Below are 19,078 nucleotides of genomic sequence, written 5' to 3' on the forward strand. Positions count from 1 at the left end.
CCAGGCTTCCTCAGCAAAAAGAGGAGGACTGGCAGATGTTAGCTCAGGGCTAATCTTCCTCAAAATAAATAAATTAATTAATTAAATTAAATTTTCCTGTTTAAATTACTGTGCATTTTCTCTTTCCTGATTGGATCCAGACTGGTATAGAAGAAAAAAAGAATAGCAAAACAGACAAATATTAAACTTCTAAAATTTTACTCTGAAAGTACACATGGAATCATTTGTATAAATCTGTTAGAGTCTGAGGGGGGCTTAAATAAAAAGCTGTCTTCTTCTGTCAAGTTCTGAAACAGCTAGGGGTTGAGATTTAAGTATTGCCTTTGATGAAAGCCAAGGTAAAGGACGTGGTCTAGGTGTATGGTATTGATACCGACCCTCATATCAGTTTCCCTACATTAAACCCAGCATATATGGGGTTAAAACCAAAACACTCATTCCCTGCTTACTCCCTGCCTTCCTGCCTCCAGAATTCACTATCCTCTATGGAGACAGACACCACCAAGGACAAGCACCTGGTGGGAAAGCTGGTGGGAAAGCTCCGACCAGCAAGGCCATGTGCTCCCCCTCCCCTACCTAAAACCCCAAATAAAAACTCTTCCTTTTAGGTTTTCGGATTTCAGCGTTAGCTGCACTCTCTCTTTGCTCAGCTCCATGCAATAATAAAATTCCTACTTTCTTCCATCACACCCAGTGTTGGAGATTGCCTTGTTGCACAACGGGTGAGTGAACTCACTTCAGGTTCAGTATCAATTTGGCGTCCCAGATGGGACAATGTCCCAGGTGGACGTCTTGCCTGTGGCACACTGGCCTCTGGCTACAGGCCTCTCTTAGAAGCTGTCCTACAGCTGCCTGAGCCCCTTGTCTCAGGGACAGCCCCAAGTGACTGGCTGCTGACCAGACGTCATTGGCCCACAGCGCTTTTGCTTTGGTGGTGGAAGAAACTAGGTTTATGACTTAGGAAGACGTCTCTTGTAAGTAGCTGGTAGTTTTCGTCTTTGTCTTTGTGTTAACCTTTTCCAACAAGACCGGCTGGAAATAATGGGTATCCAGCAGTCCTCTGGGCTCCCTTTGTTTTGAAGTTGCGATGCCCTGGCCAGATTTTGGTAAGTCCCCTGGGTGTGCACAACCGAGGCCCCTTGTCCTCGCTCATTTGGGAAGATCTGCGTAGCATATCTTCATTTGTTGGGCGCCCCCGAGTGCAGGACACGGACTGAGCTGGGACTGGAAGCACTCTGGCTTGGGGATTTGATTTTGGTTTTTGGTTTCTGTTTGTGGCTGAGAGCTTTTGGGAAAGCGTGCTTGTTTGGTATTTGTTATTGTTTGTCTGTTTGTCTTTCCTTTTAAAAGTGTTAACATGGGAGGTGCCCCATCTATTCCACCTAAGAGCCCCTTGGGAAAAACTTTGGCTGATGGTTGACCTATAGCTATAAGCCAATGTCTAAATGGGGATGATTTTCTTTTCTAACACCACATGGCCACAATATTCTTTAGACTCCGGAGAGAAAAAAAAAATGGCCAAATGATGGATCCTCAAGTTGGGAAACTTTTTAGATAGCTCTTATAATAAACAGCTGTTTTATTGGTACCTAAAAAAGACCAAATTAAAAGGAAACTATAATGACTAGTCTTAAGAACTTAAGCAAACTTGGGGTGTCAGTTTCTTCCTGTGGTCTTACAGATGCTAATGAAAACATTAACAAAAAGAAATTAGAAAAGGATGAGTCACAGGACTCACCCCAATGGGATAAAAATCTTTAGCTAGTTATTGAAAAGAAAAATGGGATAAATGGAACAGACATGAATAAAGTTAAAACAAAAATTTTAATAAAACACTGCCTAAGTTTGGATGGGCTAAAGGGATCCCCTATTAGCTCCCCAACATTAAAGGACATCAGACAAACCTGTTCTATTTACCCCAGTTTGAAAAAATTTAAAAGATCAGGAGGCAGAAATCAGAATAAGAAACCTGACCACCAATTGTTTGGGGCAACAGTTAGACTACTAAGGTTAACAAGACTATAAAGATTAAAGAGTTTAAGCTAATATTATATGAAGGCCATGTGCTCAACTTTGCCTGAATGTTTGCTTTGGGAATAAATGTTATGTCTAACTGGAAATGTTTCCCCTACACAATATAGTAATACCAAAGCTTGTTAATGGAATTCTAATGTAAGTTATAATTAAAAGCATAAGAGTTAGTAAAACTAGGATAAAGTTTTGTAAAAATTAACACACTTAAATGGGCCAATTTCAGTTCACCCAAACTGATGTATGCAATTGAAAAAGCCAGCTACAACAACGGAAAACCTGTTTTAATCTTTTGAGCCTTCTAAATAAAATCAGAAATACTTTACTGCCTCTTTAAGAGAAAATAATTAAATAATTAAACATGCCAGCAGCCAGACCCAAATCTTGCTGAGCTTCCCAGCAAGCTGAACTTCACTTCAGCTCCCCCAAAATTCCTGATCTAAAATTGAACAAATGAAAATAAATAAGCTTTTGAAATAATTTGGAATGGTAACGGCCATTCTGAGAAACCCGTTTCAGAAAAGAGAGGATTCAAAATCTCTCAATGAAATTCAGTCTTCAATTAATATGCAAAAACTTCTAAGAGACAAAGTTATTTAACATGATATAAAATGATCTTTGATGAATGAAAGCCTGTTTCAGTTTGCTGGTTTAATTTAAAATAGACATGTCCTCAAAGTTATCAGCGTTGGATATGATGCAGACACACAGCCTGGGTTTACTGGTTATCGTGTCATCTCTGCTACAAAATTTATCAGCAAAACTGATAACTCAGTATAACAGCTGATTTTGTTTAATGTCTTGTGAGGTTTTTGTAGATGATCTAAATATAATTGCTAAAGACAAGTAAACTAAATAAATGTAAAAAGATAAACATTTTGGAACAACTTTTTAACAATAATTATATGTATCATGACATATGTACTTAAAATGACTTAAAATAATGGTTCACTACTTTAATGTCACATAAAGTTTTTAAGAGTAATTTAAACATAATTATTAAAAGTGCATAAGAGTTTTGAGTACAATAATTATGTTTCATAGTCTGCATACTTAAAAAACAGCTTCCAAAATCTTTTTGGAAACTTAAACTTTGAGCTTTATTAAGGTAAGTTAAATAATAACAGTTTATTGAGTGTCTAGGTCATTTCCACATCAGATAAAATATTAAAGGTTAACTACTAAGCATATATTTGTCTGCCTTTGGTTTCTTACATCAAAGAAACTGAAAAATGCTTAGGTTTATTGATAAACGTATGTATGCTGAGGAATTTTCTATGAAAAAACATATATTTCTAAAAGATCTGTATACAAGGAAAGTAAAATATATGTTTTCAGTAAAAAGATAGAAAGAATAAAAATATTTTTGTTTCTTGAGTTGAGAAAGATAACTTTGTCCTAAAGTACTGGGACAAATTCTGAATGTAAAAAAAAATAACTAAATATTTGTAAATATAAAGCCCTAAAGAGTTTTATATATGGTCAAGTTGGCTAAGATTAAAGTAAATCCAATTAAGTAAATAAATTTATATGTCAAAAATAAACTGGCACTAAACTAAAACTTGGTTTCCTCCTTCTTCAAAGATAATTTTCCTAAACTTTTAATCTGCTCTTGATAAAAAGATTATAAAAAGGCTTTTTTTTTTTTTTACTATTTTAACTGTTTCCCCTTGACTGTTTCTGTTGTCACTTCGAATAGGTACCTGAACATGGTTTCACAGTGAAACTGGTTTCCTATCTGAATAAATGTTTTAAAGCTTTTAATATTTTTGACAAGCTTCCCCCAACACACAAACATTCAAGTCCTGAATAAAAGCTTTCTTTCGACCTGAAGAAGGAGAAAAAGTTTCTCTGGGGATTTTCAGAGGGCCCCTGAGACTTCTCAGAGGGATTTGCTCTCTTCCTCTAAGAAAAAATGCTAAACTAATTAGGCTTGTTAGACTATATGGGAAGTGTTGTCAAATAAGTAATAATAAACTTTCTTAAATGGTATTATGTGAATGAGTGTTATTAATACAAGTATTTTAAAGATTATCTAGAATTCTGATCTGTTCTGATTGTCAGCCATGATTCTCATTATTATCTCAAAATGTACATCACAGAGATGGTCAAATGTCTTTGTAAATTGCCACTTTTTAAATGTTTTGTTATTTACGACAGTTGTTTGATGTTTTTGCAAATGTGTTTCATCTTCGGAGAAATTCATAGAAAGGACTCTAACACTCTAGAACACAGGTTTCTAATAAACTCTGAGATTATAAAACTAAACTGGGTAAAAATTACAGAACTCTAACAGAGAAACTGATGACCTCACAGACTGCTACCAAGATTAAGATCAAGAACCAATTACACAGTACTAAATAAACCAATAGGGATGATTATAATTTTTATGGCTTTTTACTTAAGATATTGCTGATTTTTTATGTTTTGTTTTTTTCAGATTTAAGGAAACCTTTTTCTCTTAAAAACCTGTGACTTATAGCAATTTGTAAACAAAATTGAAACATTTATCTTTTTCTCCCTATCTGAGCCCTCCAAAATGTAAAAACTCCTGATGAGTAAGTATTCTTATTCTCATGGCAATATGGTTGTTTGCATAAGTTCAGTAAGAATCTGTTCTTCTTATAACAGGACACGATTGGAAACACTGGTTATATTACCAAGGCTTTGACTGGAATATCATATTTGAAAAAAACATATGGGCTTGGATATAACAAGACAACTTTTGAGGAAGAAAGGTTGACATTCTGGAATAAAGCCACTTGGAAATATTGGCCTGGTACCTTGCTTATGGGTTCAGTGACCTGGTAAGGTTGAGCAAAGAATGTCACTGCCTTTGGCAGGTACAAGGAAACTCAATATTTTGGGGAACCTCGCGAAGAGAGGGATTCACCCAAATCTGTAAGTACTGCAGGTGGAATCTGATGACAGATCCTTTGCTTGGCTTTCCTTGAGAGGCCTTTAAAATTCAACTGAGATTCCTTATGAGGTTCCAGCAAAGCAGATTTAAAAGAGCCTATATAATCAATTACTATTCTTGCTATACTTATGTAAATAATTATGCCAAATTTATTTAAAACTAGACATATTTTGCAAACCAGTTAGTCTTAATTTGGCTATGTCTAGTGAAATTGAGGGTGATTTTAGAGAAAAAGATTATGTTTCAATAGAAACTATAATACACATTTATGGATATTAAATTTTGGTTTTGTCAATCATCTTTAAGATTTTTGTTACATCTGTTAACTGGACTGGATCCTGAATTCTTTTAGTCTCCTGAAATATCTGGCTACAAACCTCCGAACTAATATTTTCAGGGTTGTTTTCCCATCATTTTCATTTGGAGTCATTGAAAACGAAATCTGCCCTTTTTCTTAAAGACTTGCAAACTGAAGCTGGAGGACTCAGTCTAAACCTAAGAGAGATTCACGTCCACTGCTGTGTAAGCCTCTCAAGAAGTGACCTGAGTGACCGATGGCACCATCAGAAACCTTTCAAACTGCAAAAGATGCTTCAACCCTGACTTTAGGAATCTTGATTTGCTGCCCCCTGGGCTTAGAAACTGGTTTATAATTTGCTCCAACCATTAACCTTGTTTTTCTCTTTTTGTTTCTCTAAAAAATACTTCTTATTAAACACCTGGTTACTTACATGATACAGGCCTAACTTTGGGAGCCCACCAGCATCACTGCCTTATTAAAAGACTGGTTCAGTGAGATGAAACAACCTATGCCCCATTTCAGCAGGAAGTAGATGGATCAGTTGCCACCCCAAATCCCTCAAGATGGACATAAAATAGGGGGAATTGATACTGACCCTCATATCAGTTTCCCTACATTAAACCCAGCATATATGGGGTTAAAACCAAAACACTCATTCCCTGCTTACTCCCTGCCTTCCTGCCTCCCGAATCTGATATCCTCCATGGAGACAGACACCACCAAGGACAAGCACTTGGGTTCACTATGTCCTCCCCGCAAAGAGATACAGGCTGGTGGGAAAGCTGCTGACCAGCAAGGTCACAGGCTCCCTCCTCTCTGCAAGTAGTCTCAAGGCCAAAGACAGGCTGGTGGGAAAGCTCTGTCCAGCAAGGCCATATGCTCCCCTCCCCAACCTAAAACCTCAAATAAAAACCCTTCCTTTTAGCTTTTTGGGGAATTTGGGATTTCAGTGTTAGCTGCCCTCTCTCCTTGCTCAGTGCTGTGCAATAATAAAATTCCTACTTTCTTCCACCACTACATCCTGTGTTGGAGATTGGCTTGCTGCACAAAAGGTGAGTGAACTCACTTCAGGTTCGGTATCAGTATCTGTGGGCTTCCTAACACTGCACCCCAGAATCAGAGACTCACCCTCCCAGGTGTCAGCAGTGATAGACCAGGGCAGGCCTATTTCAGAAGGGCCAGGCTGACGCTGCAACTTACCACATGGTAGAGCGCAAAGGAAAGCACCTGTTCTCTGCAGGCTGACTGCTCCCAACAGGGACAGAGGAGGAGCTGTGCCACACATATCTGGTGCTTTCTCCCAAAGCCTATAATTAGGTAAGTCACTCTTTCCTCCCACAGGAGCCGGGAGTAAGTAAGTATGGAGAGGCCAGTAGGATTATATAGTCATGCCCTCCACATGCCTCCACCCAACCTCACCAAGGTCTATGCCATTTTTATGTTATTTTTCTGGGTTTCACAAGGACCAATTAAAAAAAGACATTGGCACAGTTGGCTTATAACACATATCCATTAAAGTCCCATGTTTATAATCTCCCAATACCAATATGAAGATCAAATAACTTCAGAGGTTTGTTTTTTTTTTAAATATAAAATTAAGTACAATAAATCCAGCAAGTTGCAACTATAGAAAGTTAGCCATTTTATCAGACACCATTTCTGGCTGGTTTAAACCAAAAAGGGATTTATTGAAATGATATTGGGCATCTTGGAGAATTTCAGGGAAGGCTGAAAAATTAGGATTGGAAAATGGGCAAAAATAAAGGGAGGCTAACCATAATCATGCCAGTCAGGAAGGGCTTGTTGCCCCTGTTGAACACATGGAGGGCAGTGGCTTGAATCACTGATTCTGAACACCCTTTTGGCTTTTGCCCCTGGGAAATGGAAGTTCAGTCACAGCAGCCACTGTCAGAAAGGACTGTCCACTTGTCTTGCTTCTTTGCAACATTAGCTTCAGATTTAAAGTCCCAGGTGGAGGCAGCTGACAGGTTGAATGCAGGTCATTTACGTTCTCTAACAGGTGATCTGGGAAAGTGATTATCTGCTGTTCTCATCTTCTGACTGTGGGAGAAAGACATCAAGAAACATTCATGCAGAAGTCCCTAAATATAGGAAAGAGGTTCATGTGCTAAGAAGTGAAGAAGAAAAACATGACAAATGTGCACTCCAACTATTTTTGACATGAGTGCAAATAACCAAATGTTTGCATGGATTAAAATAGGTCATGCCTGGGGGGCAGCCTGGTGGCATAGTGGTTAAGTTCACGGATCCACTTTGGAGGCCCAGAGTTTGTGGGCCCTGATCCCAGGCACAGACCTAGCACTGCTCTTCAGCCCACACTGTGGTGGCATCCCACATAAAATAGAGAAAGATTGGCACGGATGTTAGCTCAGGGCCAATCTTCCTCACACACACACAACAAAAGGTCATGCCTAAACCTACAATTTTGTATTCTGTACCCTTATTACAACAAGAGAGATGAGACACAAAGTTCTCCTTTTAAATAATTAAAGTCTACAAAACAAAAAGTTAGTGCAGCAAAAAATGTTTATCTTCATTCCAATTAGGAGAATCAAGTAAGAAATACCTAAACCAAGAAAGATGAAAGTTCTCATGTTCATGAAATCACATATTTACATGACTTTTTAAAGTGTAAGTATTCAGTATGTGGGTACAGTGATTTAGCATCCTTTTCTCAGTTCAGAAACTGAGTTTCAAGCCAATATTCAAAAACAGCAACCAAACTTTCATTTTTTTTCTTCTGGTCTTTTTCTCAAGCATTCTGCTTCAGTAACAGTGTTGATAAATGTTCTGGGCATAATGCCCCTTAATTATTCTTTATCTTAACATTTGCTCCAATCTGGGACTCTCATTTTTGAGAGTAAGGTTATAACGGAACATAAACAATTAGTATTTTAAAACAATTTTTGCATAGTAGCATTTCGTTCGCTAGGCTGGAAGCCATGAGAGTTAGCTCCCTCTTCTTTTCCCACATAAAGAAGGCATTAATGCTGCACGGGGCATACCTTCACACACCAAAGATATTTTCAAAAAAGTGTCTTTTTTTAACTTGTTTGTGAACTGACATTTCATATTATTGACTACATATTTTATTTGCGCTTTTCCAGGCAGCCATATTTGAAACTGGCATTCTGATTATAACACGCGTCATAAACTTGGTTGATGTGAGTTTACTTCTGAGCCTTTTACTAAAAGCGGGCTTCGGAGCCCACCAGGCCAAGTGCCAAACCCTTGAGCATGTTTAGTTCCTCAAAGAAATGAGTACTGTCCTGTGTGGCCTCTCTGTAGAAGCTACCCACCATCCGTCTCTTTCCAATGTCTGACACCCACTCCATCCCTAGACAAAACTGTGCTTCTTTTGGGTACATAGAATAGTGGAGAGAGCATGAGTTTTGGCACAGAAAACATGGATTTGAATCTCAACTTTGCCATTTATTGTGGGCAAATTACTTAAACTCTCTGCAGCTCAATTCTTCACTTATAAATTGAGAATAATATCTACTTGTAGGTTGGTGGGTAGGATAACATACCTAGGATGCCTATTACAATGCCTAGAAAACAGTAGACATTCAATAAATGGTAACTAGTATTAAAACATTTTCAAGTAATTAGCAGGAAACTCCTAGAATCACAGACCATGGAACTCACTTCTTTTGCCCAGGCGGGAACAGAGGAAAAACCCAGCATGTGAGAAAATTTCTATGCTACTGACCATAACTTCCACATTTTCCCTCATTCTCATGGTCTATTGTTACTTTTAAGATAAGTGTCTCTTTTGTGGTTACAGTTATGGTCCCCATACTGCTACTCTTCTTTTTGCCTTAAATAAATTACCATCATCCCCACCCCTCTATCTCCAAGTCTGGCTAACTCCTGTTAGTTCTTTAAAACTCGGCTCAGTCATGCCTGCCTTTCATCTGTTCTTCAAACAGGTGAAGTTATTTCTGTCTCAGAACCTTTGTACTTGCTCTTCCTCTTTTTGCAACACCCAGAGCCCATATAGTTGGCTCCTTCTCATTGATTTCTCAGCTCAACTGTCACTAGAAATGAATGTTTTCCTAACCACCTCATGTATCGCCATCCTCCTCCTAGCCAATCATATTCTAACTGTTAAAAAACAAAATCCAGCTGAGTAAATTTGGAGATCTAATTGGCTTTATTCAACAAGTCATGAACTGGGTAGCATCCCTTCTAGCAAATAGGAAGGAACTCCAAGGAGCTGTACCAAATGGAAGGCTTTTATAGGCAGAAGGGGGTGGGAAAAAGGAAGTTTCTAGCAGAGTAGATTATTTTAGGCAAGGTCACCTTCCTTTGGGGTCTTTTGTGATTTATAACAAACCCCTTTCAACCACACCTGAGTTTATGTTAACAAAGTGACTTTTGGAAAGCACTTAAGGATAGAGGCTGGTTGCCAGGGGAACCAACCATGTAATTAGAAGGTTGGAACTTTAAGTCTCACCCGCCCCCTCCCCCTGCCATGCCCCTAACCTCCAGGGAGGGAAGAGGGGCTGGAGATTGAATCCAATTACCCAATGGCCAGTGATTCAATCAACCATGCCTAAGAAACGAAGGGTTTGGAGAACTTCCGGGTTGGTGAAGAAGAAGGTACCCATATGCTGGGAGGGTGGCATACCCGAAACTCCACAAGAACTGATGCTCCTGTACTTGAGACCCTTCTGGACCTTGCCCTATGTATCTCTTCATCTGTTTGTTGGTTTATATCCTTTGCTATCCTTTGTAATAAGCCAGAAATCTAGTAGGTAAACTGTTTCCCGGAGTTCTGTGAGCTGCTATAGCAAATTAATTGAAGCTGAGGAGGGAGGGGGTCATGGGAATCTCCAATTTACAGCTGGTGGGTCTGAAACATCGGTAACAAACTAGACTTGTGATGGTGTCTAAAGTGGGTTAGATGGGGGGCAGTCTTGTCGGACTGGGCCCTTAACCTGTGGGATCTGACACTATTTCCAGGTAGATGGTGTCAGAATTAAATTGTAGAACCCCCAGCCAGTGTTGAAGAATTGCTTGCTGTGTAGAAAACTCACATCTGGTGTCAGAAGTGGAGTAGTGTTGCAGTACAGTATTGAGAGTAGAGGGGACACACAGGAATGCGTTTTTTCCTTAGACTACCACACTAGACAGTAAGCTCTATGAGGACAGTAACTTTGCCTGTCTTGTTCCTGACTGGCAACCTTGTAGGATGGGAATCTTGAGCAAGAAGGGAGCTCTTCTGAGAAAAATGCCAACACTGAGGAAATCATTCCTGAAAGATGGAGAGCACAATAATAGTAAAAGACATCAACTGTCGTCTTGGATCCAATTATCCTCGAAACAAAACAAACCTCCTGGATTTTTCATTATGTGAACCAATTGATTAAGCTAGTTTGTGTTGGTTTCTGTTCTTTACAACCAACTGTATTGACTAACACACCAATAAATGGAATCTACAAAGCAAATCAACCAGCAACCAATTAGGGCTTAGAGAGAGTATATTGTCATAAAACCCCAAGCCTGGCAGGAAGAGTCTTGTAATTGTTAAACCTCCATGCAGCCCCCAGGTACCCATACCCACCCATAGGAAGGAAGCTACTCAAGTGGACCAGCTCACAGCTGGGGATTCCTCCACATGGCAGACATAGTTTCTGCCTCTCCTTCAGCCCTTTGCTTCATCTTCCTTGTGAAGAGAATCCAGAATTTCTTTTATGGAAGGCTCAAGCTAATTATGATCATTGTATTTCCCCACAATAATTGACTTAGGAATGGGCATGTGGTGCAATTCTGCCCAATGACATATGAGAGGAAGTCCCTGGGGAGCTTCAGAAAAGTTGTCTTTGCTCTTCCAAAGTGATTTAGAGAAGGATGCCCTTTTGCCCTCTTCCAACCTTTGGATATTATGTGAGGACATGATGCTTAGACCTGTTACAACCATTTTGTGAGGTGAGGAAATAAGCCTGAAGACAAAAGCTAAACAAAGCCATGGGGGTGGTGGGGTAAAACCACAGCAAGGTCTATAGGCGGCAGCCATACAGTTCTTGCTCCTCCTGTACTATGAGCACCTTTATATGGAGCCATGGCAAGCACTGAGGTTCTCTTTATTACTCTCTTAGTGTTATGGTCTCCTAGGATAGGGGTATTCCCCCATCTTCTTCCCAGGCACTGGAAAAATGGACTACAGTCTACCCTTACCTTCATGAGACCATTCCAACAAGTTTCCTTTCAAAAATCTACAGCCCAAAAAGCAGGCACCAATTTCTATGTTTACACGCTCACCTCCTCTCCCCTGGGGGATGTATGTAAAGCTCTTCTAAAAATTCTCTCTCCACGCCCTACAGTGCTCCTAAGGCAGCAGAGGGCCCTGCATTCAGCAATCAGCCAGTGGGAGAGAGAAATATCAGTCTCCCCTTCCTGTCAACAACCCCAAACCTTGTTTTAACCTGGGGGGAACAGAGGAAGAACCACACTTCTCCACAGGGCAGGAACAAATTGCCCTCTCCTTAGAATACTGCACTCCTCCTGGGGCTGTTGCCTCTTGACCTCTCTTCCTATCCTCACCATCCCATATTCTTTCAGGTTGTGGAGGTAGAGCAGGTGGTAGTTGATCATAGAAAGGTTTTTCTTTCAACAATTCAAAAGTCCTTTGAAGGAATGTACCTGGCCCTAGTATTGCTCTTAGAATGTAAGGTATCCAGTGCTTCTTTATTTCTCAACTTTGAGCCTCAATGTTCATGCCCGCCTGTGGGCTCCAAATGTAGGGTGACTCACTTGTAACCACATTGCATAATTCGGCTGTGTCGGGGCTGGATACCGTCCTAATACATTCGTTCCATACACTACTGTGAGGCAAGTGAGGGCAGTATGTGCTTTCGGTAGGTGGGCTCTACTGTGAGGTGTCCCCCAAGGACCTGGAAATGAGATCATCTGCTGAGGAATAAGCTGTAAAAAATTGACATATATTGGAGTAGAGATAGAAAAATTCACTTTCAAGAAACCAAATGTCACTCAGGCAGTTAAGACTAGACTTTACCCTGATTGATTGTACTGATTGATTGTGACTTGTTTAGAGAAGTCACAGCTGGAAGTGGAGATGGTTAGCCATGGACTCTGAAAAAAGGGGAGTCACAGATACAAACGCAAACAGTGTCCAACTAAGGACAGTCCACAGAAGAAGAGAGCGTAGCAGTGGATTTCAAGTGTTCTAGTCTTACTAGCAAAGCCAGTCTTAAAGTGGCATGAGTAAAGGCAATCAGCAGCTTTATGACCTTGGCATATCTCCACTCCGACTGGGAAGACTATCTTATTGAGAAATGGATATGTTATGTCATCTTAACCCGATAGCTTGAAAGAGCCGTGTTTCTAACTTTCCTCCCAATTCCATCTTTACCAATCAGTGTTCCGAGGATGACTTGGTTTCCCGTGTAGGTTAACCTGGAGGGTGAGTCACGTAGACTTTGAGGGTTGTGGCCCCTCTTGTACTACAAATAGTAAACTGACATTCTGATCTTATACATCATAAACTTGGTTAATGTAGCGCACCCCTCAGAGATGGACTGTTCTTAGCAAGCTGATACAAGAAGTCTGCTGAGCCCACGAGCCAAGCATCAGAACTGTTCTGTGATAAGACTCCTCAGGGCAATAGGTGCTATCCTCTAAGGCCTCTCAGGAGAAGAAAACTACCCTCTCTTATTTGACATCTACCACCCCACCCCAGTCCACCTTATCTTTGAGCACAACTGTGTTTTTATAGAGAGAAACAGTGGAAGGAACATGGGCTATAACATCAGAAGACCTGGGTTTGAATCTCAGTTTTGCTTCTTTGTGATTGACTAACTTGGAACAAGTTACTTAACCTCTCTGAGTCTCAGTGTCCTCATTTTAAATTGGGGTTTACCCAGTGGGGTTGACTGGAGGGAAAAGGTATATAAGACACTTAGAATCTCTGGAAAATGGTAGATAGTAAACTCTCATTACAAGTGTTGACAAATGAGTAGTAGATTACTCTCAGGGTCACAGTGGGGGAAGGATATTCCATTGAACTCATTCCTTTCCCTCCCAATGTACAGAGAAAATGTTGCAGCCTGCTCCATCAACAGTCTTTTTACCTGAAAAACCCAGCACAAGGGAGATTTCACTGCTATTTACCGGATCTTCGACTTATTTATTACTCTTGATTAAAGTTGCAGTTCCCACATCGTACAGTTAATGGATCCCTTTCCCTGAAATGACTACTCCTTCCCTTTGTCTTCTTCCTGCCCCTTGGTCCACAACCCACATAACTCCTTCAAAACTCAGCTCAGACACATGGGCCTTTTGTTTCCTGTTCTTAAAACAGGCAAGCCTTTGGCCCTCCTCGTCCCACCCCTTGCATTGTTCTGCCTCCAGAGCTTCATAGACTGGCTCCTTCTCATCCTTCAACTGTCACTATTTCAGAGGGATCCTTCCTAACCACCTCGTGCATGTATCCACCCCATAGTCATTTTCATTACTCTGCATTATTTTCTTCATAGTATTATCACTGTCTGAAGATACTGCAACTTACTATTTTTCTTACATAATGTTTCGTTTTCCTCCACTAAGCTTGACTGGATCAGAAATTGTGTTTGTGTACCACATAGAACCCCTGAGCCTAGGACAGCACCTGGCACACAATCATGCTCAATAAACGTTTCTGAATGTGATACATGAATGACTATCGCCTGCTCTGGAAAGTCTTCCTAACCACCAGAATGGATTAGTCCTCCCTTGAACCTCCATTGTCCTTTGGGCATGCTTCTTGGTGTAGCACTGGAACTATATTGTAATTGTTAATTGTGCTATTTAAAAAATACCTTTCAGGGCTGGCCCTGTTGCCTAGTGGTTAAGTTCAGCACACTCCGCTTTGGCAGCCCATGTTTGGTTCCCAGGTGAGGACCTATCCCACTCATTGGCGGCCATGCTATGGCAGTGACCTACATACAAAGTAGAGGAAGATTGGCACAGATGTTAGCTCAGGGTGAATCTTCCTCAGCAAAAAGAGAAAACCTTTCATACAATCCCGTTTACAATTGTAACAAAAAGAACAAAATATCTAGGAACAAATTTAACCAAGGAGGTGAAAGACCTATATAATGAAAACTATAAGACATTATTGAAAAAAATCAATGATGACCTAAAGAAATGGAAAGATATTCCATGCACATGGATTGGAAGAATAAATATAGTTAAAATGTCCATATTACCTTAAGCAATCTACAGATTCAGTGCAATCCCAGTCAGAATCCCAATGACATTCTTCATGGAAATAGAACAAAGAACCTAAAATTCATACAGGGCATCAAAAGACTCTGAATATTGGGGCCAGCCCGGTGGGGCAGTGGTTAAGTTCACACATTCTGCTTCAGTGGCCTAGGGTTTGCCGGTTCAGATCCCGGGTGCAGACATGGCACCACTTGGCACACCATGCTGTGGTAGGTGTCCCACATACAAAGTGGAGGAAGATGGGCATGGATGTTAGCTCAGGGCCAGTCTTCCTCAGTGAAAAGAGGAGGATTAGCAGCAGTTAGCTCAGGGCTAATTTTCCTCAAAAAAAAAAAAAAAAAAAGACTCCAATAGCTAAAGCAATCCTGAGAAAAAAGAACAAAGCTGGAGGCATCACAATCCCTGACTTCAAAATATACTACAAAGTTATAGTAATTGAAACAGCATGGTACTGATACAAAAACAGACACATGGATCAATGGAACTGAATTGAAAGCCCAGAAATAAAACCACACATCTACAGACAGCTAATCTTCAACAAAGGAACCAAGAACATACAATGGAAAAAAGAAAGTCTCTTCAATAAATGGTGTTGGGAAAACTGGACAGCCACATGCAAAAGAATGAAAGTAGAACATTATCTTGCACCACACACCAAAATTAACTCAAAATGGATTAACGACTTTAAGGCAAGATGTGAAACCATAAAACTCCTAGAAGAAAATATAGGCAGTACACTCTTTGACATCAGTCTTAGAAACATCTTTTCAAATACCATGTCTACTCAGGCAAGGGAAACAAAATAAAAAATAAACAAGTGGGAGTTCATTGGACTAAAGAGCTTCTGCAAGGCTAAGGAAACCAGGACCAAAACAAAAAGACAACCCATCAACTGGGAGAAACTATTTGCAAATCATATATCCAACAAGGGGTTAATCTCCAAAATATATAAAGAACTCATGCAACTCAACAACAAAAAAACAAAAAACCCAATCAAAAAAACGGGCAGAGGATATGAACAGACATTTTTCCAAAGAAGATATACAGATGGCCAACAGGGACGTGAAAAGATGTTCAACATCACTAATCATTAGGGAAGTGCAAATCAAAACTACAATGAGATATCACCTCACACCCATAAGAATGGCTATAATCACCAAGACAAAAAATAACAAATGTTGGAGAGGATGTGGAGAAAAAGGAACCCTCATACCCTGCTGGTGGGAATGAAAACTAATGCTGCCACTATGGAAAACAGTATGGAGCGCTCTCAAAAAGTTAAAAATAAGGACGTCAGTGTCATGGCAGAGTGAGCTCGCCCGAGGCTCCCTCCTCTCCAAATTACAACCAAAAGGAGCAACTGCATTCCAACAAAAAAATCCTAATAGCACAGAAATCATCAGAGACCCACAGCAGCCAAACGACGGAAGGCGGAGAGGCTGCAGCCCTCCTCAGAGGAGCTGGATCAGGGTAAGAGAAAACTTTGCTCCCTTCCCTAGAGACTGGGATCGCTGTCCAGGGAGGATCCCTGAGGGAAGGAGCAGAGGAGGGGCCGGATGTCTGGGGGATGGTCCAGGACTCCCACAGATCAGAAACCATCTAACAGGGAAAGCTTTCACATGGGGGGACCCCATCAAGCCAAGGCCCCAGGAAACCAGAGAGCGAGAGCCGATTGGAATCAAAAAGTTAAAAATAGAGACACCATATGACCCAGCTATCCCACTACTGCGTATTTATCCAAAGAACTTGAAATCAACAATTCAAGAGACTTATGCACCCCTACATTCACTGCAGCACTATTCACAACAGCCAAGACATGGAAGGAACCCAAGTGCCCATCAACTGATGAATGGATAAAGAAGATGTCTGTATATATATATATATATATATATATATATATATATATATATATACACATATGCACACACACACACACACACACATATATGTATATACACACACATACAAAGGAATACTACTCAGCCACAAAAAAAAGACAAAATTGTCCCATTTGCAACAACATGGATAGACCTTGAGGGTACTATGTTAAGCGAGATAAGCCAGACAGAGAAAGACAAACACCACAGGATTGCACTCATATGTGTAAGATACACAAACACATGGACAAAGAGAACGGATAAGTGTTTACCAGAAGGGAAGGGGGTTGGGAGGGTGGGCATAAGGGGTAAAGGGGCACATACATATGGTGACTGATAAATAATAACGTACAAGTGAAATTTCACAATGTTGTAAACTATTATGACCTCAATAAAATAATAAAATAAAATAAAACCCAGGTGGATTATAGCAGATAATGGTAATAAACTACTATAAACTTAAAAGAAAATACCTTTCATGCATCCTCCCATAGTAGTAACTCTTTTAGAACCAGATGGGAAAGAGGAAGGGCAAGAGGTAAAATTCTAGAGGGGAGTAGTTTTGGAACCAATACTGGATTGTTGGGGTGGGAGTGCTAAATCAGTGGGGTTTTCAATCAAGTTCCCATTAAGAACTCTTGGGTGGGAGGGCGGATAGTTCTAGAGAGAGGAGACTATCTCCTGAACCACAAGCCTACTTGGAGTATAACAGTAGAGTAGAACTAGTGTCATCATGCAGTCGGGTAGGGACAGGGCCCTGAGCCTCCTTCAGCTCCTGAGTTGTGTGGAAGCATTACAGAAGCTCCTCATGTCATGCAGAAGAAAGAAAACAGCTGAAACTCTGGTTGGCAGGGTTGAGGGGTTTAGAAAATCCCTCAAAACTCCTGTGAAAGGGGCTGAGTGAGCCTATAGTTGAGGGCTGCTATAGGGCTGCTGAAGCAGACTAGGGGATAGGCTATCAAATGAGAGCTGTGGTGAACCTTAGGATTCTGCAGCACCAGAGAGAGACAAGGCCAGGTCCTGGCCAGCCAAAGGAGGCCAGTACAAGAATCCACAAGTTGGGCTGAGCCACCTCCTCCGATGCAACAACTCAGTAAACTCCATAAAATCCAGATGCCATCTTGGACTAGAAGAGAAATAGCCCTGATGGGGAATTAAACTTTGAATTGATGGGTCATTTAGGCAAAATAAAGCTGTTTAAAGCTTTAACTGACAAATCTGAAGTTTCCTCCTACCCTACCCTCTCCTATTCTTTATCTAGTGAGATACAGCCTAGAAACTCAGCTCTCTGCATATTTGTTTTTTTCTCCTTCACTCTTTAGATTACGAGCTCTTTAAGGACAGAGTCTATCTTTCGATTGTGTCTTCCTACTGTCTAGCACAAATGGGGGCCACAAATGGGAGCTGCATATGTACTTTGACATTTTCTAGCAGCCACATTAAAAACTAAAAAGAAACAGGTGAAATTAATTATAATAATATATTTTATTTAACCCAATATAACAAAAATATTATCGTTATGACATGTAATCAATATAAAAATTATTGTTTCCTTTTTTTGTACTAAATCTTTAGAATCTGGAGCGTATGTTGCACTTATGGCACATCTCATTTTGGACTAGCCACGTTTCAAGTGTTCAACAGCCACATCTAGCTAGGGCTTGCCCTATTGGACAGCACAGGTCTGGCACAACCTCTGTCATGGAAAAGGAAAAAAGTAAATGTTTGTTCACGGAATTCATAATACTAAATGCTATCAGTACATCTTCCTGCCTCTTAAAAAACTTTTGTTCCTTTCAATGTAGGGCAGAAAAATAAATTATACTTTACTTTTGACATACAGCATCTACAGAGCTTGACCAATACTACTTAGCATTAGATTAAGAAACAATATAACAAAACATATATTTTAACATGTCTTAAAAATGCACATTTGTTGGGGCTGGCCCCGTGGCTGAGTGGTTAAGTTCGCGTGCTCCGCTGCAGGCGGCCCAGTGTTTCGTTGGTTCGAATCTTGAGCGCGGACATGGCACTGCTCATCAAACCACGCTGAGGCAGCATCCCACATGCCACAACTAGGTGGACCCACAACGAAGAATATACAACTATGTAACGGCAGGGGGCTTTGGGGAGAAAAAGGAAAAAAAAATTTAAAAAATCTTTAAAAAAAAAAAAGCACATTTGTTATGCTTGTGCCAAACTGTAGCTCAAAAAAACCTGCAGTCGTTTCAAAAATAAATACATGTATACTTTGCCCTCAATTGCATGGGCTATAGCAAATATTTGTATAGCCTGGTATAATCTACTATTATATTTCACAGAATCTCAGAGGTTTGTTTTTTAAAATTCAATTGAGATGTTCTATATCTAATTATCAACCCATTTCGTTGTCCACTGCTTGGCTTCCCAATAATCAATAACCATGCTCACTTTGCTGAATTGAAGATTAATTTGATCAAAAACCAGTCTGTGCCTTGTGGGAATTTCCTGTTGTACAAGATGATCACCCTCTCTACCACCTGGCTAATCATTTGCTATTGTATGCTCCTGGAGTTGGAACTATTTGCTATCCCCTTCTAAGGACAAAGCTGTGTCTTCTTGTGTTTGTCCTTACTGACTTTTGAGGCATTCTAACATACCAAGAATGTTTAATTTGCCCCTCAAAATTGCTGTTGATTACAATCAGGCAATTTCTCT

At 40.2% G+C, this 19,078-nt stretch overlaps 1 protein-coding gene across 1 annotated transcript in view; it reads left to right on the plus strand.

Moving 5' to 3' along the window:
• Positions 1 to 6,190: 6,190 nt before the first annotated feature.
• HMGCS1 (3-hydroxy-3-methylglutaryl-CoA synthase 1) overlaps positions 6,191 to 19,078 on the plus strand; it is a 36,089-nt gene continuing 23,201 nt past the window's right edge. Inside the window, exon 1 of the mRNA XM_070246320.1 lies at positions 6,191 to 6,304. The gene's annotated coding sequence lies outside the window, so the exon portion shown is untranslated. The remainder of the gene's footprint in view (positions 6,305 to 19,078) is intronic.

Source organism: Equus caballus, chromosome 21, assembly GCF_041296265.1.
Source record: "Equus caballus isolate H_3958 breed thoroughbred chromosome 21, TB-T2T, whole genome shotgun sequence".
In the NCBI taxonomy this organism is placed as follows: Eukaryota; Metazoa; Chordata; class Mammalia; order Perissodactyla; family Equidae; genus Equus; species Equus caballus.